The sequence below is a fragment of the Pristiophorus japonicus genome, chromosome 6 (genome assembly GCF_044704955.1).
Source record: "Pristiophorus japonicus isolate sPriJap1 chromosome 6, sPriJap1.hap1, whole genome shotgun sequence".
Lineage (NCBI taxonomy): Eukaryota > Metazoa > Chordata > Chondrichthyes > Pristiophoridae > Pristiophorus > Pristiophorus japonicus.
The window spans coordinates 75,304,678-75,323,758 of record NC_091982.1 but is presented as its reverse complement, the minus strand read 5'-3'; positions in this window follow the sequence as shown (position 1 = coordinate 75,323,758).

Genomic DNA, 19,081 nt, shown 5'->3' with positions numbered 1-19,081 from the left:
GATCAGAGTGGGAGTGGAGCGGGGAATTAATGTGGCAGGTGACCAGAAGCTCGAGGTCACACTTACGGACTGAATGGAGGTGTTCTGCAAAGCGGTCACCCAATCTACGCTTGGTCTCCCCACATCGTGAGCAGCAAATACAGTAACTGAATTGAAAGAAGTACAAGTAAATCGCTGTATCACCTGGAAGGAGTATTTGGGTCCCTGGACAGAGGGAAGGGAGAAGGTAAAAGGGCAGGTGTTGCATCTCCTGCGCTTGCACGGGAAGGTGCCGTGGGAAGGGGAGGGTGTGTTGGGCGTGATTGAGGAGTAGACCAGGGTGTCACGGAGGGCGCTGTCCCTTCGGAATACTGAAAGGGGAGGGGAGGGGAGGGGAAGATGTGTTGGTGGTAGGCTCTTGCTGGAGGCGGCGGAAATGGCAGAGGATGATTCATTGAACGTGGAGGCTGGTGGGGTGAAAGGTGAGGACAAGAGGAACCCTATCGCGGTTCTGGGACGAAGGGGAAGGGTGAGAGCAAAAGTGCGGGAAATAGAACGGACACAGTCGAGGGCCATGTCAACCATGGTAAAGAGGAATCCTCAGGTTGAGAAAAAAGGAAATCTTATTGGAAACACTAATATGGAAGGTGGCATCAGAGCAGATGTGATGAAGATGGAGAAACTTGAAGAATGGAATGGAGTCCTTACAGGAAATCGAGTGGGAGGAAGTTTAATCCAGGTAGCTGTGGGACTCAATGGGCCTATAGTGGATGTTTGTCAATCGCCTATCCCCAGAAATGGAGACAGAGAAGTCAAGGAAGGGAAGGGAAGAGTCCGAGATGGACCATGATAAGATGATGGAAGGGTGGAAATTGGAGGCAAGAATTTGCCGCTTTGTTTGATCTATGGGAAACAATATCAACTGTCATATTCACCTGAATAATAGCCCAGAGTGACCTGGACCGGGGCAATTCCGCTCTGCCCTGTGAGTTGAATTTTTTTCCTTACCCTTCAGCTCAAAAAAGTTTGCATCACAAATTACTGGAAATATGAGCTGAGGTCAGTAGAACCGTGATGAATGATGGGACAGTCTACCTCCTCAACCAATGAGATATCATCATCATAGGCGGTCCCTCGAAACGAGGATGACTTGCTTCCACGGCAAAAAAGGATGAGTTCACAGGTGTTTCAATGAAGGACTCGAACTACATCCTCAAGGGTGAAAGATGCCTGTGCGTGGATTTTTTTTAACATGTGGTGGCCATTGCACACCAGCCACCACATGGGTTTGACAGAGCTAGGTCGGGCCAGTGGCAAGGATTACCCAAGACGACTGGAGACCTGCTCTGCTGCAAGGACCCAGTGTGCACACATATCGCAGTGTGGGCTGGCCCGTGCTGTCCCTGGGTCCTCGCCTCTTCTGGGCCCTGAACTCACGCCTCCTCTGGGCCCCGATCACGTCCCTCTACAGTCTCTCGCCACTCCTTCACCCCGACCTCGCCGCTCCTGCTGTACCTGCCCACGCTCCAATCACTGACCTGGACCTTGATGATGTCACTCTTCGCTGCGGTTGCCCTCCTGCACTGTGCTGCTCCCTGAAGTAGTGTGCCTCCACGCTGCCCACTGCCAATGCTCGTCGCTCCTTTTATGGCCCCGACCTGCGATATAAGGCATATAAGGATGAGATATAAGGATAGAGAAAGAAACAGAGGAACGGTGGAGAAGGAAATAGGGTGAATTACAGTCAAATTAGATACAGTGAATTCAGAAGACTGGAGGTATTTGAATTATGTTGCTGCAGACATGTACTGAAATTTAGGTGGACATGAGGAATCAGATTAGAATAAGAAATAAAGAGAGGGAAAGAAAGATTGGATGAAAATTGAGAAAAAAGTGACAGCAGGGAAAAGTAAGAAAAAAATATAAAAATGTAACATTTAAAGTGCTGGAGTTTCAGTTCTGCTCATTTCGGAGCAGTAATGGCAGCGGGGCGGTAAAGTTTGTGTCCGGGAACAGTTTGCACCGCATTCATCAAAATTCATCATCTGGACCATGAGTGTGGGGCGGAGCGCTAAGGGACACGTTACACCCCTCTCTTAGAGCGCTAGGACAGCTGAGCAACTGAAAATCCCAAGCTAAACAGCCCGGCCTCGGAGCGCTGTAAGAGAGGCCTGGGGTGGGGGTGGGGGGGAACCTGAAAAAAACCACCAAAAACATTCCCAATAAATAACTTCCCCAAGCACAATATAAATTGCAAAATAAACCAATCACATTTTACCTGAGGTCGACATTACCTACCTCACTGCGGCCACTACAGCTCGGTCTGCCAGCTTTCATAGGCGGTCCCAGCAGGGCGCGCTATGGAGCGCTACGGATTGGGCGGCAGCCAAAAATTGAGCCAGTGTCGCAATCAGGATTGTTGCACACCAGCTCGTCTCTTTCGAGTGGTAATGCTCTGCACCCCATCAAAACCGGCACCGAAAGTCCCAGCGCTGGAAGCTGTCTGCCCGCCCAGAACTGCTTACTGCCGCTATTGCCATCCCTTTGGGGCATTAACAGGGGCGGTAGAAGACTGAAAATCCAACCCTTAAAATTTGAAAAACATTTAGAAACAATTTACTACAATGAAGAATGATACTTCACAGTTTCAATTCTATTTCTGGGCTTCTGAGTTTGAGTGACATTGCATGAACATAAATCATGTCATTAAAAGAGCGTTACATCGTGAAATACCAGCCCTAACTATATGTGGCCAGTTCAATTTGAATTTATGGCACAAATGCAGAAATTTCTTGAAAATCATGGGCGGCTGACTGTGAAATCCCATTTTTGCTAACAGCAAATCGTCCAGCAACCTGTAATGATTTGCAACTCACACCATATCTCTTCCTTGCCACAATTTGATGAGTTTTTACCACACCAAAAATGGCGAACATCGTGAACTCACCATTATTTTCCCAGAAAATTCTACTTGTCACTTGCTTGAAACAATGATGCACAGCTGACTTAGTCACCTGAGGCAATCTGGAAAGATCTAAGCAGTTGTTCCTTTCACACTCATGGACAAGGCCATACCCTTGATTGAAACAAGCTGCAATTCAGGAGCCAGAAGCTGCCATAATTCAGATATTGTCCCAAATGGGAAACCCAGCCTTCTCATAAAACTGCCTTGTAGAAAAATCAAGGAAAGGCCTCCTTGGTCTGTATCTGTGTCTACAGACTTGACAGCATCGACACTGCTGGACTAACCCGGCTTCCATCCTCTCCTCCTTCTCACCTTCATCACCCTCTTACTCAGAACAAGAGGAAAATGGAATTGCAAGCAGAAACTCTATGCTCCCTGAGGTCTCCAATATTTTAAAATATTTAGCCACAGAATATTCCTGGAATATTTTCCTTCAAAAACATTCAACTGTTTCTGAATTAAAAAATACCTATAACCAATACTATTTACTTTAAGCACCTCAAAAGACAATTGTAATTGCATCCAAAGGGCTGGATTTTCCTCACCTCAGCAGGTCCGGGGAGGTGATATCAGTGGTCGCAGCCGCGTTGCTGGCTCCATTCCGCTCTGGAAAATGAATTTACATTGATAGGGCTTGTTAAGCCTGCCCAGTGCATTTCCCGAGTTTCTGGTGATGTCATTCATGATGCGTCATCAGCCGGTTTCCTTAAAGGGACCATGGTCAACGTTGTTGTGACATTTGTGCTGTCAGTGTTCTGCAGCATTGAGGTGCTGCAAGCACCGACAAGCACTACACAAAGGTGCACGGCTGCACCCAGACTCTCCATGACTCCCTCCAGGTGCTTATGGAGAGAGAGTCAGCTCGCAGGGAGGCCCTCTACCCTTCCCATGGGCGGAAGAGACCTCCCCAAGAGAACAAAACAGCCTGATTGCACATTGCACAGGAGGACATAAGCAGGGATATCATCAGGAGGACCAGGCTGCAGTGGTGCAAACCTTTCAATGATCTCATTAGATCACGAAACATTAGTAAAAAGCCACACTCACCTTCAACCTCCTGTGCCACTCATCATATCCCCATTGCTCTGCCTTCCCTGCCCTACTCCTGCACATCCTTACTTTTCACACCTACAATGATCCCGCTCTCTCTAGCTTCATTATTACACCCCCATCTCACTAGCCACCCCTCACACTCACCCTCGTCCTTGTCCAATCATACCAGCTAACAGCACGCAAGGGTAGGCACTTGGGCGTTTTATCCAATGTTCACGTAAAGTTTCTGTTAATGTTGTGTCAAGCATTGAAACCTTTATTTTCAACACTAAGGGGGAGAAATTGATTATAGCCCCGTCAGGGGGTGGTAATCTTTGTGAGCCAGGAAACTTAGCACTAGGCATTAATGTTTCCCCCCTCTCAAAAAATGTGCTTTATTGCTGGGCCATGCAGCGCTGCTGCGTACAAAGGGCCCATCCCTCCCTTAAAGGAAAGGCCCATTGTTGCAGGCTCTGCAATTAAAGAATCACCTAGCTGGACCACCAATGGAGCAGGGGACCCGCGCGACCAGCACTCAAGCAGAGTGCCAGGCTGAGCGATGGCGGGGAGATCCTGAGAAGAAAATTGAGGGACACCACAAAAACAAAGTCTTTTTTTTACGGAATCTAGGTGTAGACTTCAGGTGATCAAGTTAGAGTAGGGGAAATTAGACGATGGTGAAAAACATAATTCAATCCTCATCTTAAATTCATGCATTCTGCTTTTTTATATATTTTCGTATTTCTGTATAATACTCTGATTTTATATTATTAGTCACAATTAAATAGTAAAAGTTACAAAAATGTAGGCAACAGATTCTGTTAGGGTTCGTTAGACCATAAGAATAAGTCTGCAGTAGGGGCTGAGGAGCTGCGAGGCATAACACTGAAGCAATAAAACACCACCACTGATGGGAGGGTGGAATTATAGCATCACGAGTTTAAATAGGCTATTTCCATTATAAATGTGGGCACGGGATTTTATAATAGCAAAACATAGTCGTAACAACAGGAAGTATGGTTTTGTAGACAAGAAGTGTGTGGTGATGTAAGACCTTTGGGTCTAGGATTGCTGGAAACCTGCCGGTAACATTGGTGACCAAGGATAACGGCCGCCAGCCGAGAGAGCAAGTCTATCAGCATACAATATGCAGATAGCTTGTTTCGACAGTGTATTTGGTGGCTCTAGCTTGAAAGACTTATGTTTGGCCTTACAAGTGTTTTCCTGTATTGCCAACAAAGTGTATTCTGCAGCAATATCAACATGCTTGTGTATTTGCCAACCAGATGAACTGATACCTGAGCGCCATGATTGTTATCTGTATGATGCAGTGCCAAGTTGAATTGTTGTTGGCAGTCATCGTAAGGTCAGATATAAAAAGTTGGAAAAGTCACCTTACTTAAGGAAGGATATACTGGCTTTGGAGGGGGTGCAGAGACGATTCACTAGGCTGATTCCGGAGATGAGGGGGTTACCTTATGATGATAAATTGAGTAGACTGGGTCTTTACTCGTTGGAGTTCAGAAGGATGAGGGGTGATCTTATAGAAACATTTAACATCATGAAAGGGATAGACAAGATAGAGGCAGAGAGGTTGTTTCCACTGGTCGGGGAGACTAGAACTAGGGGGCACAGCCTCAAAATACGGGGGAGCCAATTTAAAACCGAGTTGAGAAGGAATTTCTTCTCCCAGAGGGTTGTGAATCTGTGGAATTCTCTGCCCAAGGAAGCAGTTGAGGCTAGCTCATTGAATGTATTCAAGTCACAGATAGATAGATTTTTAACCAATAAGGGAATTAAGGGTTACGGGGAGAGGGCGGGTAAGTGGAGCTGTGTCCACGGCCAGATCAGCCATGATCTTATTGAATGGCGGAGCAGGATCGAGGGGCTAGATGGCCTACTCCTGTTCCTAATTCTTATGTTCTTATGTTCTTATGCAATCTTCCTCATTTTCTGCCATTTTGTATATATGTGTGATACATGTTCATGTACTCTAATATCCCAACCCAAGCATTATACACATGGGCAAGGATTGGACCACTCTTCTTGGTAAGACTTCAAAAGTGGAGTTCTTTAAAGGGGCAGTCTTGTTACTTTCCCTCCAAATTAGCATGATGGACAGCAGTGAGGGGCAAGGTTGTGGATGAATCTGTGACTGGTACCCCATAATTCCCTTCATAACATCCTTGCTTTTGTACTCTATACCTCTATTTATAAAGCCAAGGATCCTGCATTCTTTATTAACAGCCTTCCCAACATATCCTGCCACCTTCAGGATTTGTGTATGTACATCCCCAGGTCTCTCTATTACTGCACCCCCTTTAAAATTGTATTATTTAGTTAATATTGCCTCTCCTTACACTTCCTACCAAAATGCCTCACTTCACATTTCTCTGCATTAAATTGCATCTGCCATGTGTCTGCCCATTTCACCAGTCTGTCTATGTCCTCCCAAAATCTCTTACTGTTTGCTATATTTCCAAGTTTTGTGTCATCTGCAAACTTTAATGTGATAGCCTGTATACCCAAGTCTTGGTCATTAATATATATCAAAAAGAACAGTCGTCCTAATACTGACCCCTAGGGGACACCACTGTATGCTTCCCTACAACCTTAACAACAACCATTCACCACCACCACTCTCTGCTTTCTGTCTCTTAGCCAATTTTGTATCCATGTATATTCTTTTTCCACAGACATGTTGCAGGCAGATTTAAGGAAAGGATTGCAACATTCTGTTCCTCAGGATCTGTCCACCTCCTTGTCCCTCGCTACTGAATAAGTCATGGATGATGGAGTGGCAAAAGATAAGGCTTTGTGAGTGCTTGCTTGATGTTCTGAGTTAACATGGAGGATCTCAGTTGGGAAAGAAAGACAATTAGCACAATTAATGAGTGATAACCTCCCTGTTGATGAACATGGCAGTTTCCTCAAGTGAGGCCTTTAGTCAATAGCTTCCTGCACCTTGGGGAAGCCAGTAATCCAGTGACAGTTGATGGATCTGTCTCTTTGCTGTGCAGGGGACATGCATTTAATGAAGCCGGGTGCCTTGCAGAAGCTAGCACCTGACACCTGTTAAATGAAGGACCTCACAGCAGATATTACAAAGGTCTCCAGTGCCGAACTGAAAGGAACTAGAGCCATGGACATTGAAGGCAGCTGTCACCATTGCCACTGACAAGGCCCTGCGGGAGGCAGACTGCGGTTTCTGGTCTTCATGAAGCATCTCACAAATGTGGCCAATTACATCCTTGGTGACAAGCAGTCTACGCATGCACAGCTCCTCTGTCAGTGCCTCAAATAACATTCCTTCCTATACACTCTTTGGGGTGTAAAAACAAGATCGGTTCAGTCACTGGCCATAATGTCTTAAGCCACCTCTGCTCCTCCTCCAGGTTGTCCATGATAATCAAGAACAGGGGAATGTCCAGTGGATAAGTCATTACAATACTTTCACTTTCCTAACATGTAGAAAAAGAGGTGGAAGTACTGAAATTAATTGCCTTCATTAACAAGACTCTGGATGGCAAAACTGACACAATAAAGACTGCCAAAACTGGGAAAATTAGAGGATGAAAACTCTGCGAGAGTGAAGCTCCAAGACTTTAATGGTCTCTTTGTTGGTCTCCCAGGCTGAGAGTCATAGGAGGGCCATAAATCATGGCAATATCAGGTCACTCACGCCATTTTTGTTCAGTATAAGTGGCTTTAGCACAAATAATGATGTAAATCCAGCAAATTGGCGATCGCCATTGATTGAAAAGGTGGACTGAACGATGAGAAGGATCTTTTATCGGCTTAGTCTAGGCTATTGGCGGAACAGCGCAAATGTCCCAGCAAATTATGGCATAACTCTCTTCATTATTTTTTGGAACTTTTCAGTATTAATAATAGTGCATGCTGTTAATGTGTCACTGTGAAGACGCAAATTTACAGCAAATTCTGGTCCATTAAGACAATGGAAAATGTTGTCTGTTTAACTCGCATGTTGCGATTATTTATTAAAAGGACAAGACAGGTTATCATTTGAATTGAGCACCAAAAGTGTTTCCAGATTATTTAAGTAAAAATAGTAGTGGAACAAAATATTCTGATATGAGCCAACAGAAAGAGTGGAACTTGTTGTAAGATTCAAAAACATCCATATTTGTGAAAGTAAATTGCCTAAGAAACAGCAGCAAAGTATTTACAGTCATGCTTTCCACGGGCTCAATATTCCTCAATATTTGGCGTATTGCAAGAGTTACACCCATTTATTTTGGCTCTGACTACTCCAAAAAAATAACTAGCAAGTTTCCCCGCTCTATTTTTTGAAATTGGCGTCGCACAGCATGTCCTTTAGCTTCGGCGGGTGGAGACTAATGTCTGCGCCGAAAAAAACAATACCCCCCCCCTTCTGCCCATGTGCGAAAAAAAGGACATTTTTGATGTGACTGCTATGGGTGCACATGCCCAGTACAGCTCCCAGTCTGCATGCGGCCATTTTTAAAGAGCCAACTGTGGTGAGAAATGTAATTCTCATTGGATAAATCGGAGCTGCAATACAAGATGCAACACGGCTCAAGGATCAAGAATTTCTTAAGGATGAAGTGGAGCCACTGGTTACTGTAATTGAGGCCAGTTGGCACAAGCTGGACACCGGCAGAGATCAAATAAAAGTTTTCACCAAAAGAAATTAAGAAACGCTGGAAGCAACTGGCAGAAGATTACTGTGCATTGGTGACTACCCCGGGGTCTGGAGGCCAGTGCAAAAAGAAGTAGCAGGACATTGGTCAAGTAGTTCGTGTAAGTAATATTTTCATTTATTCAATGGAATTGCAATGGTAAATGTGACCATCTGTATATATCCCACCCAGCAGAAAGATATCCTCTCTAAAAAGTTATATTTTCATCTTTTCAGAGGAAGGTGGCACGCAATAAAAGGGAAAGATCTTGAACAGGAGGAGACCCGGCAAATCTGCAGCCACTGACACCCTTGGAAGACAGGATCGCTGCATTGATGGGTCCTGCCTGGAGAAAAGCAACCACCACTGCACAAGCTGGACTCACACTCACAGTCTGGCTTTGCTAAATGTTAAGTGCTGCGCGTGTTATGTCTGTAATGCACTTATGAATGATTCCACGAGGCAATGTGTTGTACTCAAACTGTAGTGACCTTGGTCCTTTATTCGTAACTCCAGAGTGAGGCACAAGCATGGTGGGCAGCCTTTTATACTGGGTCCTGCACACCTATGCAGGTGACCCTCAGGTATCCCACTGCAATTCCCTCTGGTGGACAGCCTCTGACACAGGGGCAGGAAACCCCGGTCTCTACCAGTTGCACCCTCTAGTTGTGCCAGCATAGTATATACACAGTGTAAACCTTATTGATAGCACATCAGGTAACAAGTCTCCATCTTATGCAACTATACAGTGACTACACAGAGAGTATATCTATAGTCTGCATACTCTTCCCCAAGTCCTTTGTGCCAATTAGCTTTGCACTATGTGCTCTGGCTTCGCTCTCCTCAGACTTAAGTGCCAATAGCCCTTGCACCTTGACTGTGCTTTGGCTTGGCTCGCTCCCTGTTAACCGCCAAGTCTTTTTGCCACAACGTTGGATAGCGGTTATCAGTTTGCATGGTTCGATGATGCAGTGGAGGTTCCAATGGGTTCGGGGTGTGATCCATGTGTGTGTCCATGGCTACATAAATCCATTTCCCCCACCCACAGCGAGATCATGCAGCAGGCCCGTTACATTAACATACAGGATCAGACACAGTGCAAGTACAAAGAAAGGAAGTTATAGTTTGTATCGTGACACCTTGGTTCAGTGACTTACATTCGTTACGTTTTGCGGTCGTGCGCCAGGATTGGGTAGATTGCATTCATGGTTCAGTCATGGTACGTACTGAGGTAGCAGTACAGGTATGTGAGGACGCAGGTTCCAGAGCAACCGGACGGAGTCCTAGTGGCCTGCGCCCCCTGCTAGCGGGGTAGGCTTGGTTCGCTCACCTAGCCAGGACTCAGGGTCTTTTCCATTGCCTAGTGGTGGGCAGAGCTACAGATGTGTGTGGTCTCCCTGTCCTCCTTTGAGGGCTGCAGAATCATCTGCCTGATCTCTAACGGTGTTCCAGGTCCCGTTTGGGGAACTCGGTGGTTCTGACCTTTCGCTCCCGGATATGGCCGAGGTAGTGACTGGGTCTGGGGGCTGGGCAACTGCGGCCGACTGCGTGTATTGGCGCCGTTTCCGTTTCCAGATCCATGGTGAATAGTGCCATCGGGTGCCTGCAGTGTAGAATAGACCTGGGGCAAGGTATCACGATCAGTGCCTCTACCCTCCTGAGGTCGCTGGCCTATAACTTGTGGGGACACCTGGGGCAAGGCATCAGGATCAGCGCCTTCACCCTCCCGAATTCGCTCACTTGCTACTTTTGGGGACACTCTATTCCTGATATCTCGCAACAACATTTTGTTCTTTTCATTTGGACTGGTACCGACATCTCGCAACAAAATTTTGTTCAGGGTGACTTGGACAGGTTAGATGAGTGGGCAAATGCATGCCAGATGCAGTATAATGTGGATAAATGTGAGGTTATGCACTTTGGTGTCAAAAACAGGAAGACGGAATATTATCTGAATGGTGACAGATTAGGAAAAGGGGAGGTGCAACGAGACCTGGGTGTCATGGTACATCAGTCATTGAAAGTTGGCATGCAGGTTCGGCAGGCGGTGAAGAAGGCAAATGGCATGTTGGCCTTTATAGCGAGAGGATTTGAGTATAGGAGCAGGGAGGTCTTGCTACAGTTGTACAGGGACTTGGTGAGGCCACACCTTGAATATTGTGTGCAGTTTTGGTCTCCTAATCTGAGGAAGGACATTCTTGCTAATGAGGGAGTGCAGCGAAGGTTCACCAGACTGATTCCCGGATGGCAGGAATGATATATGAAGAAAGATTGGATCGACTAGGCTTATATTCACTGGAATATAGAAGAATGAGAGGGGATCTCATAGAAGCATATAAAATTCTGACCGGATTGGATAGGTTAGATGCAGGAAGAATGTTCCCAATGTTGGGGAAGTCCAGAACCAGGGGTCACAGTCTAAGGATAAGGGGTAAGCCATTTAGGACCGAGATGAGGAGAAACTTCTTCACTCAGAGAATTGTGAACCTGTGCAATTCTCTACCACAGAAAGTTGTTGAGGCCAGTTCATTAGGTATATCCAAAGGGGAGTTAGATGTGGTCCTTATGGCTAAAGGGATCAAGGGATATGGAGAGAAAGCAGGAATGGGGTACTAAATTTGCATGATCAGCCATGATCATATTGAATGGTGGTGCAGGCTCAAAGGACCGAATGGCCTACTCCTGTACCTATTTTCTATATTTCTATGTTTCACAATCTTAATCGGTTCATTACATTAATTGCCATGCATACAATGTCTCTTTAAGTTCAGTGGTTGCAGGTCTACTTTAAGGAACCCTGCTGGCTTTACCCCAATCAAATCCTTGGTTAGACACCACGTGCTGGTCCCTCAGCTTTGCACTTCGTGATATGGCCGCAGCCATCTTTTTTTTCAGCCACGCTGCCCCTCGCTGCAGCAGGGACGCCATCTTGCCTCTGTCCTCGAGGTCGACTGCCTTGATCCTTCTCTCCCGCGATTCTGCCACAAAAGCTGGAAGAGTCCCTGTGAATTCAATCTTCCTCCCCAGGAGTCCTGCCACTGGTGCTGGGAAGGTATTTTTAGGTCATTCTGATCGGATCATTGCCACACAGTCGTGATGGACGGTCTGAGCCTCAGGTGCTGTGCTGGTCTGTTCTCTGGTGCCTGGCCCAAGCGAAGGTGAGGTTTTGCTCTGCCTCTGAGCACGAGGGACATCAATTGCTGGAGTGAAGAGGTCTTTTCATTTCCACTAGATCTTCCCCATCCACCTTCTTCCAAGTAGCGTTGGACCATCACCTGCAACAATCCACAGAGGTAACTTGTGCACCACGCCGTTATGGATTACACTTACATTCGCACTACCAAGGACTGGGATCAGCTCCTTGGTGTAGATGCGCAATTCTTCCTGTACTTGGACCAGCTCGGGTCGTTTATCGTTCTATAGCCTCTCAAAGGCATCCTGGCTCATCATTGACTGGCTCGCTCCCGTATCCACTTCCATGAAGACTGGAACGCCGCTTATCTCGACTTCCATCTTCACTGGAGGACAATCGGTGGTGCAGGTATACACTCCATACATTTCTTCTTGGGGCTGAGCTGCCTTTCTGGCCAAATCATCATACTCCCCGCTGGATTCAAAGTCATCTACTGACTCCTCTGCTAGACGGTGAGTCATATTTCTTTTACACATACGCTGGAGGTGGCCCTTCATTTTACAGGCTTTGCATACGTACTCAGCAAACCGACACGGGTGAGCCCTATGGTTTCCTCCGCAACACCAGCATGGTGCTACTCGATTAGCATCCCTCGGCAGACTCTGAGTTCTGGAACCCTGAGGCCTGGGCAGAGCCATGTTCTACAGTTATGCCTGTGAAAGGCACCATTCTGTGTCCAGTACTTGCCGAGTTTGAGTCCACAGGATGAATAATTTGCATGGTGCTGCAGGTCGAGGTCATGAACGCCTGACTGATGCTGATGGCCTTCTGCAGGTTGACTGTGGTGTCGGCAGATAATAGCTTGTGAAGGAAGGCCTCATGGCCAATTCCTATAACGAAGATGTCTCTCAATGCTTTGTTGAGGTGCGTGCCAAAATCACATGGTGCCACAAGTCTCCTGAGGTCGGCAGCATATTTTGCAATCTCCTGGCCCTCAGGTTTGCGGTGAGTGTAGAATCTGTGCCTGGCCATGAGGATGCTCTCTTTTGGTTTTAGTTGGTCACGAATTAGTTCATTCAGCTCATCGTATGTCTTAATCTTGACCTTCATGGGTGCCAGCAAGTCCCTGCCGGGCGGTATACCTCGGGCCCACAACTGGTCAGCATGGATTTGTGAAAGGGAAATCATGCTTGACAAATCTTCTGGAATTTTTTGAGGATGTTTCCAGTAGAGTGGACAAGGGAGAACCAGTTGATGTGGTATATTTGGACTTTCAGAAGGCTTTCGACAAGGTCCCACACAAGAGATTAATGTGCAAAGTTAAAGCACATGGGATTGGGGGTAGTGTGCTGACGTGGATTGAGAACTGGTTGTCAGACAGGAAGCAAAGAGTAGGAGTAAATGGGTACTTTTCAGAATGGCAGGCAGTGACTAGTGGGGTACCGCAAGGTTCTGTGCTGGGGCCTCAGCTGTTTACACTGTACATTAATGATTTAGATGAGGGGATTAAATGTAGTATCTGCAAATTTGCGGTTGACACTAAGTTGGGTGGCAGTGTGAGCTGCGAGGAGGATGCTATGAGGCTGCAGAGCGACTTGGATAGGTTAGGTGAGTGGGCAAATGCATGGCAGATGAAGTATAATGTGGATAAATGTGAGGTTATCCACTTTGGTGGTAAAAACAGAGAGACAGACTATTATCTGAATGGTGACAGATTAGGAAAAGGAGAGGTGCAACGAGACCTGGGTGTCATGGTACATCAGTCATTGAAGGTTGGCATGCAGGTACAGCAGGCGGTTAAGAAAGCAAATGGCATGTTGGCCTTCATAGCGAGGGGGTTTGAGTACAGGGGCAAGGAAGTGTTACTACAGTTGTACAGGGCCTTGGTGAGGCCACACCTGGAGTATTGTGTACAGTTTTGGTCTCCTAACTTGAGGAAGGACATTCTTGCTATTGAGGGAGTGCAGCGAAGGTTCACCAGACTGATTCCCGGGATGGTGGGACTGACATATCAAGAAAGACTGGATCAACTGGGCTTGTATTCACTGGAGTTCAGAAGAATGAGAGGGGACCTCATAGAAACGTTTAAAATTCTGACGGGTTTAGACAGGTTGGATGCAGGAAGAATTTTCCCAATGTTGGGGAAGTCTAGAACCAGGGGTCACAGTCTAAGGATAAGGAATTAAGCCATTTAGGACCGAGATAAGAAGAAACTTCTTCACCCAGAGAGTGGTGAACCTGTGGAATTCTCTACCACAGAAAATTGTTGAGGCCAATTCACTAAATATATTCAAAAGGGAGTTAGATGAAGTCCTTACTACTAGGGGGATCAAGGGGTATGGCGAGAAAGCAAGAAGGGGGTACTGAATTTGCATGTTCAGCCATGAACTCATTGAATGTCAGTGCAGGCTAGAAGGGCCGAATGGCCTACTGCTGCACCTATTTTCTATGTTTCTATGTTTCTATATAGCTTTGCTCTTTTCCGCCAATGTATCCGTCTCCCCTGCCAGGTCGTTTGCCACAAAATATTGCTCAAGCCTTTCCGTGAAGGCATCCCAATCATCACCCTCTGTGAAGTCTTTTAGTGTGCCAAGGGTAGCCATAATTGCGTGAAAGTCCGTATTCTCGTCACCAGTTGTTATGTCTGTAATGCACTTATGAATGACTCCACGAGGCAATGTGTTGTACTCAAACTGTAGTGACCTTGGTCCTTTATTCGTAACTCCAGAGTGAGGCACAAGCATGGTGGGCAGTCTTTTATACTGGGCCCTGCACACCTATGCAGGTGAACCTCAGGTGTCCCACCACAGTGCCCTCTTGTAGACAGCCTCACCACAGGGGCAGGAAACCCTGGACTCCACCAGTTGCACCCACTAGTGGTGCCAGCATAGTATATGCACAGTGTAAACCTTATTGATAGTACATCAGGTAATAACTCTCCATCTTATGCAACTATACAGTGACTACACAGAGAGTATATCTACAGTCTGCATATATAACAGCGCAGGCTAGCCATGCTTCTGTTCATGGTGATGTGTCCATCAGCTACGCTTCGGTTGATGCAATGTGCTATCATTCATCGTGGTCCGTCAAATCAGCCTGCTGCCTGCGCTGTGTGAGCCCACTCATGTCACCCTCCCTGACTCCCTCCCCACCCCACCCCCCCCCTCTGCTGCTAACCATTTGTCTGTTCTGTTATATTTTGCAGAAATTGAGGCCAACCCTGACGAGGCTTAGGCCGATGCAGTGGAAGATTCAGACGCGGACGAGCCTGAAGAAGAGAACATCTTCCAATCCCACCTTCCAGACAAAGAGCATGGGGCTAAGGGAGAGAGTGAGGGGGTGGCGGAGGTGATGGATGAAGCCCAAACTTATTGTATTCACTCTGGAGGAGGTGCAGGTGCCACCCATTGAGGTGCCAGACCCTTTCCTGAGTGGAACGAGTGTTGGGACATGCCATGGTTTCTCACAGTCCGAGGTTGGGGATTCCAGTGGGGTGCAGCGAGGCACAGCCAGGACCCCAGCGTCCGAGGCTGTGGGCCCCAGTGGGATGCAACGAGGCACAGCCAGGGTGAAGAATGGAAGGAAAGCTCGACAGAGTTCTCCTGAGGTGCAGGATCTATCAGATATAGTTCAGATAATGGCAATGAGTGCGGAGAGCATTGACCTTCCGCAATCACTCCTGGATACCATCAGTGGGGTGGGTGATGAGGTATCGGGACTGTCGGGAGAAGTAACAACATTCTCGCGAGAAATGGGAACACTGTCCGGGAACATGAGGGAGGGAATATCTCAGTCAGCCAAAACAATGTTGGTGCACATGAGGGAGAGAATGTCGCAGGTAGCTGATACAATGTTGGTGCACACAAGGGAGGGAATGTCGCAGGTAGTTGAAACACTGTCGGTGAAAATGTGGGAGGAAATTTTGCAGGTAGTTGACACCGTGTCAGGGCACATGAGGGAGTTAGCTGCTGCAATAGAGGGAACATGCCCAGACACCGTGCCAATTGACAGAATCAACTGCCACTCCCACTCCAATCTCCAGACCAACCGGGCCTTCCTCATTACCACCTGCCGCCAACCCCCCCCACCCCCCTCACCCACCTCCGCCCCTCCCCTCCCACTCCATCAAGAAGTGCGCATTACCTGAGGTGTGCGAAAGTATAAGCTTTGTACCAACCTGAGAAACACTGCGCCACTGCCTGCGGGCAGTGGTGGAGTCAACAAGACCAAGCGCAGTGGGCGGTCTTAGAATAAGGTGGAGCAGAGATGGGTTCAGCCTTTCTTTGCTGCTGTTATTGTTATTATTATTACTGTTGTTACTGTTGTAACTGTTCTCAAATTAAAAGTTTTTTGTAAGTTATGTAAATTTACAAGTTTAAAAGTTTGCAAGTGATCTTCAAGTTTTTTAATGATCTTAGAGTTTGTAAAATTTGTAAGTGATCTTAACTGTTAAAGTTTGATACAAGAATATTTTTATTAAAGTTAAGTACAAACAAGTATTTGTTAAACTTTGGAATAAAATTCCATTTCATGTGAATCATTTAAATTATTTGTTCCAGTATTAACACAACTTTTTGAAGTAAAGAAGAATTATTTCCATTATTTGTTCCATTAACACAACACAACATTACGGAACAGGTCCAAACAGTAAACATGGTCCATTTGGAATAGTTGCCGCTGAGCCTTCAGGCAGCAAAGCAAAGCGCAAGGCTCAAGCAATCGTTAAAGGGGCACGACGGCCCATCCTCCATCACTGTCGTGCTCCGGGTTCAGGTAGTTGCATGGCTTCTTTGTCCTCCTCCTCCTCCTCATCATCTACATTTTCCTCCTCATCATGAACCACTCTCACCTCAGCTGCTGCTGCCTCATGGTGGCTAAGTTATGCAGCATGCAGCAGACAACAGAGAACTGACTGACAATCTCAGGGGAGTATTGCAAGTAGCCTCCGGAATGGTCCAGGCATCGGAAATGCTGTTTCAAAATGCCAATGGTCCTCTCTATTATGCTGCACATTGCAATGTGCGACATGGCGTAGGGGCATCATGAGCCAGGTGGCAAGGCCGTACCCTTTGTCTCCCAGCAGCCAGCTCTGCCCTTCTGGCTGCTGCTGAAACATGGTAGATATAGTGCTCTCGTGTAGGAGGAACACATCATGGGTGCTCCCAGGGTATCTCGCATCAACTGACATGATGCGATGCATATCGTCACACATGAGCTGCACATTTTCTGTTCCTGTACATCTTGGAATCTTCCAAAGGTGCTCGCAAGGTGATGTGGGTACAATCAATGCAGCCCTGTACCTTTGGGAAGCCAGCAATCCTGGAGAAGCCCATTGTCCTTTCATGCATTGCCTGGGCGGTAATGGGGAACTTTATGTCATCATTCCTCCGGCATATAGTGCAGCAGTCACCTGCTGAATGTAGATATGTGTTGCATGTTGAGAAAGGGTGCACACATTCCCAATTGTGGCCTGAAATGATCCAGATACATAGAATGCAAGTGTAACTGTAACCTTCACTTCATCTGACAAAGCATGTTCTAGGTTGTAGGTCTGCTTTTACTAACTCACAGATCTCGGTTACAACGTCTTTGCGGAAACGCAGCATTCTCACACAGTCTGGATCACTCAGGTGTGGGTATGAATGCCTGTCCCAATATACCCTACATGGGTAAGGCCTCCTGCCCATCATCCTACATGCTCTGAGGTTCCTCATGCGACGACATCGAATCAATCGTCTCCTCTGCAGCACCATCATGCAGAAGGCTTGCACGAGGTACGGCATTGTCAGTATTGTCCCCATGATTAAATTGTAGCTTTGTAAGAAGCTAAATACAGCAGGACAAGCTGCTTTGTTCTCTCTCTCCCCAAGGTCGACGCCCTAGTATGGACCACACCCAGATCTGCGCATGCGCAATTGGCTTGCTTAGAATGGGAAGCTAGGTATTCAAATGAGGACATTTTGGGGCAACGAAGTTTCATGTAATTTTTAAATTTTAGATTTTTTTCAAAGTACCACCCCACCACCGACTGAACGTCTCCTCACCGGGCTCAAGGTTCGGCCGGCAGAATCGCTCCCTTGTCCGGACACAGGGGCTCAGCAAACACACACCCCCCCCCGCCCACCCCACCGGGCTTCTTTTGATGCTGCTGCATAGTGCTGCATCTATTGCCACACCGTGAACGCAAGAGGTGGTTGAGGCCATCAGCAAGAGCAGCATTAGGCCAAAGACAGGAGAGCAATACCAAACAATGTTTAATGTACACAATGGGGTAGCTTAAACAAGGTGAGAAATAGCATCCTCCATGGAGCCTGACAATCCTGTCATAGCGTCTGACAACCCTCAGCACTACAGATAGAGTGGCAGGGAGACCAGGAGAAGGGGAAGGTGAAGGTTAGAACAGACTTTCGATATTGGTGCTCTGACTCCACCGTTCTCAGTCTCTCCCTACCTCCCTCCCTCCCCTAACCTCAACTCCACAGGAGCATGAAAGCGGGCAGAGCCAGGCTGTTCCTGCAGCAACTTTGAAGAAATTGAATGAGCTGAAGCCTGAATTCATCTATTTGGAGTATGAGCTCACAAAGTTCAAGAGCCAGCTCAGGTGCTGGAAACTGATGTAAGGTCGCCATGCTCCTGCCCTGTTGCTGCTTTGACAAAGCCACATAGAAAAAGCACCAGACTAGTTAGTCGTGCACAGAAGACAGCCACTGTTAGAAAGGAGAAGCAAGGTGGTGAAAAAAATTAAATTGATAGTCATAATTGGATGTATGTGCACTAAATTAAAGCCCTTTTAATGTTACTGGGAAGTAAGGTTTTTATAATAAGTAATGGTGGTGAGAGGGGCTGTCGTAGATTCAAAGTAGGTTTTTCAGGAAGTTTTTATTCCAGAGGAAGGTCAAGAGGGATGGATGGAATGTAGGGTTTGTAGTGGATGACATGGTCAAGCGGTTTCCAGGATGAGATTTCTCTGGATGCTTCAGCCCATATTGGTCTGAATGCCATCTGACCAGTGCCTCATCTTCCTCAAATGATGTATCCTCCTGCCCGCTCCATATTTTGCTCCTCCAGGTGGATGCCCCCAACAATGGCCAGGCTGTTGAGTAGATGGCAGGCCACTATGAACCTGTGTATCTTCCCTGGATTATGTTGTGGGACACCCCCAGAATGATACAGGAATCAAAACTTCTGCTTCAAAATCTCAATGATCACTCACATGAGCTTCATTATTTCTCTGATCCACATCATTAGATGGAGCCCTCCAGGATGTCATTAACTACTTCAACAGTGGGAAGCCAAGAACATCTA